The sequence below is a fragment of the Lissotriton helveticus genome, chromosome 10 (assembly GCF_964261635.1).
Source record: "Lissotriton helveticus chromosome 10, aLisHel1.1, whole genome shotgun sequence".
In the NCBI taxonomy this organism is placed as follows: domain Eukaryota; kingdom Metazoa; phylum Chordata; class Amphibia; order Caudata; family Salamandridae; genus Lissotriton; species Lissotriton helveticus.
The window spans coordinates 950,030,547-950,035,234 of NC_136071.1; the positions used below are offsets into that span (position 1 = coordinate 950,030,547).

The following is a 4,688-nucleotide window of genomic DNA, read 5'->3' on the forward strand; positions in this document are numbered from 1 at the left end:
CCTGAAGATGATCCCCTTTACCTCTCTCCTGGGGATCAAAATGTCGTCGACAGTCTATACACCATATGCATTTAATATATTGTATAGTTTCCTATGCAATGGTGTTTGTGCGTCACCTAAGTATGCTATTACTTTATATCACGCAGACACGTTTTCCTTTGCCTGAAACCTGCATTTATTGTTTTTTCCCCCCTGTCCTTCCCTTGTGACAGTAGGATGCTGGATGTGTCCCACTTGAATTTGTGTGCCAATTTGATGTTATTTGTTTATTTGATATTACATCCTGTACTGCTGGATAAAGAATATAGCACCTATTCAGTCTATATTTATTGTATTACAGTATTTCCTCTTCTGTAGGGACCACTCTCTTTAGAAAACAAATGATGACAGAGTGAGCAAACTGGTGAGTACCAACCAGTAGCTCCATGGATGGTGCTTACGTGAGGCACTTTTAGGCCGACCTCACATTTTTCAGTTACATTTTTTGTAACATTTTGTTAGTCCATTGGGAGACCATTGGCTGATGGTCTTGTGACCTGCATTGGGGGTTGATGAGTGTTTTTTTTTTTTTTTTTTTTTTTTTTTTTTTTTTTTTTTTTTTTTTATTTTTATTTTTTTTTTTTAAATGCCTACAGCACCTGGTATTCCCAGGCGGTCTCCCATCCAAGTACTAACCAGGCCCGACCCTGCTTAGCTTCCGAGATCGGACGAGATCGGGCGCATTCAGGGTGGTATGGCCGTAGGCGATGAGTGTTTTTTAATATTAACTAACACATGCAGATGGACATGTCTAGATAAGCAAAGACAGTCTTACCAAAGAGTGATATCTATTTGGCAGGAATTGTTTAAAATTATCAAGTGTTTCTTATAACCTGGTCTCGTTGTTTTTGTATCTATATTTATAGGCCCATCTGCCCCCAAGGAGGGGTTACACCACAAGAAACCATGGAAGATTTGTGCATGAATTGTAGTTTGGCTGATTGTTTGCATGTTCTAGCATTTGGCTTGCTCCTTGAAGTCAGATCAGCCTTATATTGTAGGCCCATCTGTCCCCAAGGAGGGGCAGAAGCACATAGACCACCAGGCATTATTTTTAATGTGGCACATAATGTTTAGGGGGAGAGGCCCCTTGGGCAATGGTTGCTGCCTTTTTCGGGGTGAATCTTTTGGCCGTTTCTGCCATCTTGGGTGCAGATCAGCCTTCTATTTCAGGTCCAAACTTCCCCAAATGGGGCAGTAGCCACAAGACACCAGGGAAAGTTTGTGTGTGAAATGAAGTTCGGCTGATGATCTGCATGTTCTGGAGTAACACTGGCTGTGTGTGGCTGGCGCTTGGCTGGTGGTGTGTGTAGCTGGCATTTGAATGTTGATGGGTAGACTTTAAGTGTTTGATAGTGTTAACTGTTATTTCATGTCATCATTTCCATTTGTGATTGTAATGTTTTATTTCTCCTTTTTAATCTAGAGCAAAGCTTTTATTACAATTGTGTCTCCTGCTTGCAGTGTCATCACTGGTTGATCTGCAGTTTGTGTAGTTGCATCTGTTTGGTAAGGACAAGTTTTGTCTACTGCTTACTCCAAATTAGTAGTATTGCCCTGCATGAATGTGTTTTTTGTAAATGGTATAATAGCATCCATTTGATAAAGTCATGCTTTGTTGATTACATATTTAACACAATGTTGGGTATTGTTGACCTATTTTTCAAGTTACTTATCTTAGTAAGGAATATGACTAGCCACAGGATTCCCGCTCTGCAGGTTGTTGGTATGCTTTTCAAGTCTCACCATAGACTGACTCTGCATCTTAGGCAGACAAGGAAGTCCACATTTCTGGCAATTAATTTTCTGTCCTAGAGGAATCTTTTGATGATGAAGCCACTCTCCCTGCGAATGTAGTGCCAATAGTGCAACATGAGACATCTGGATTACAGTCTGGAGCTGAAAGGCTTCCCATTGGAAGCTCTGTACTCTGTGTTTCCCCACAAATTGGTGCAGTCCATGTTGCCTGCCTTTAGTGGTGTTGCAGGGTGTAGAGAGAATACTGAAAACGTTTTGCCTATACATTTTTTTCAGTTGTTTATGGTCAATGTATTTTTGGATGAGATTGATGAGGAGACTAATTTGTATGTTGAACACTATTTGAGCGACAACATTGCCAGGCTTAAACCCAACTCTAGATCCAACCTGTGGACTCCTACAAATCTGGATGCGTTGGAGAAGTTCTTGGGTTTAACTTTTTTGGTGTGCTTGATAAGAAAGCCGTCATTGTCTTCGTATTAGTCTACTAGGCCATTGATGGCAACAGCTATATTTCCTACAACCATGAGTCATGATCAGTATTTGCTTCTTTTTTGGATGCTGCATTTTGTTGATAATGCTTCAGCGTTGCCACAAGATCACCCTGATTGTGATATATATATTCAGAAATCTATGTTCCAGGGAGAGAGATAGCCGTAGATGAGTCTTTGGTCCTTTTCAAGGGCCATTTGATATTTAGTCAATACATTCCAAGCAAGATGTATATGTCGTTTGAGAGTAGTACTGGATATGTCTATAATTTCAGGGGGTACCCCAGTAGGGATTCCAGTATTTAGCCTCCTGGTTGTCCATCCTCTTTCGGAATTAGTCGGAAAATTGTGTAGGAACTTGGTAAAGGACTTTTTAGAAATGGTTACCATTTATACATCAATGACTTCAGCACTGGTGTGCAATTGATCAGATAATTGCTCAAAGTGAAGACTGTTGCTTGTCGCACAATCCGCTCTAACCATAAAGGTTACCTTAAAGAGTTTGTTTGTGAAAAACCTGAGAAGGGACAGCGCAATGCGTTGAGTATCTTGTGTGCATTTTAGACTACAATAGGCACATGGGAGGTGTTGATAGAGTAGATCGAAGTTTGGAACATTAAACTGCAGTTCGCAACTCTTACGCTTGGAATAAGAAGTTGGCTATCCATGTATTCCATTTAGCCGACTTCAATACTTTTGTTGCATTCAATGATTGTTCTCCAGAGTCAAAGATGAAGTCTGTTCAGTTTCAGCAGTCTGTGATAGGCAGCCTTGTTGTAGTGGAACAGGCAAGAGCTCCTAGAGTTCCAGTGGTGGAGGATGTGGCTAGATTGGAAGACATCCACTTTCCTGATCACTTGACTCCCACTGCCAAAAAGGCTTTACCACTAAGAATTGTAGAGTCTGTGCCCAAATAGGTATGCAGAAGGAGAGTTGTATGTACTTCCATGGTTGTCCTTTTAATCCTGGGCTGTGTGTGGAAAAGTAAATTTTGCCATGTTCTGTGTCCCTACGCCTCATCCATCATATGTTATGTGTGCATGAACAATATGCATATGTTATTCCCCATGTCTGATTAATGACGCAATTACAGTTGTGTCCACCTCTGGTATGTCAGTTTCCAGTCCTCGTGAATACTACGAATATCAGGCCTATGTAAAGTTATATTGCCACGTTTCCCAGTGTGCACGTTATTTCATTATAAAGTTCCCGTTTCCAGGCCTCAACAGGGCCCGGACCCTAGATTCAGCTCCAGTCTCCTGAAGCCTCGCTAAGGAGCGATGCAGCCCCCACCTGTATCCTCGACCTTTCACTTACTTCCTGCCTCGCAGTGCCCGGTGCAGCTTGGCTCTGCCTCTGAGTCTGCCAAAAGTATGTTATAGTTCCAGTTATCAGTTCAGTCCTCCTTCTCTGCATTCCTAAGCTACTGAACTGCATCAATAGTTTCCGTCATTGTCTAGCCTATACGGCTCCACGTTAGAGAAATACTGTATTTAAATGGTCATTTAGTATTCTTCATCACGCACTACATGTAGAATAATGCATGCTCCAGTCTTAGAGTCAGTTAGCTTTTCCCCTCATGACTTCTAGTTTATATCAACATGTTCCCTAAACATCAGATACCAGATAGGGTTCAGGCACATGTCGCTCCGACCCTCCAGACTCAAGTCTCTGCTCCTAGCACAGAGTTCGTAGCCCCCAGCTTCTCCTAGTAACACGTCATTGCCAGTTTACGCGCACCATTAGGTTAGAGGTCCCGGCTCCTTAGGTAGCCCCCTCCTATGTTTCCGCCCCATTCATGACATATTCTGTTACGTTTGCACCACATGTCTATGTATACGCCCAGTTACACCCACTTTTACTGTTATCTTTCGCGACTGCTACGCGTCACGCCTTCTGTTCCACCCACTGCTACGCCTACTGCAATGTAATGCTATGTGTTCGCGCTATGTATATATGCCTGTGTATTGTTATGAAAAGTTAGCGCGCTCATCCCAGACCCAACCCCGGCAGCTGCCGGGCCACTCTAGCCCTGCCATTCTGTTCCTATGCAGGTTGTCCTGATCCTGTCCTTTATGCTGTAATAAACCTGCAGAAACTCCTACTACCTCGAATCTTGACTCTTATTTATTGAGCTATCTGTTATGCTATATGCCTAGTCAAAAATAGGGTATTATTTATTTATTTACCACATAATGGCGCCCGAATAGGGACTTGCCCTTTCCCCACGCGTCGGTGAAGCCACGCCGACCCCCTGACCCTCTGCAGTCGTGACGGAACCATACCGTGCACTGGCAGATATTTCTGCTTCAAGTATCCCTCAGGCCCACGGAGGAGACGGAGGAGGCGGTCCAGCATCCAAACGAGACGGTGGAGGAACGCGGCGAGTCCCGACCAGAG

General features: G+C 43.2%; 1 non-coding gene across 1 annotated transcript; it reads right to left on the reverse strand.

Moving 5' to 3' along the window:
* Positions 1–626: 626 nt before the first annotated feature.
* Positions 627–745, reverse strand: LOC144786273 (5S ribosomal RNA). Its single transcript, XR_013602098.1, has one exon. It is a non-coding gene; the product is annotated as a 5S ribosomal RNA (ribosomal RNA).
* Between the last annotated feature and the right edge of the window lie 3,943 nt (positions 746–4,688).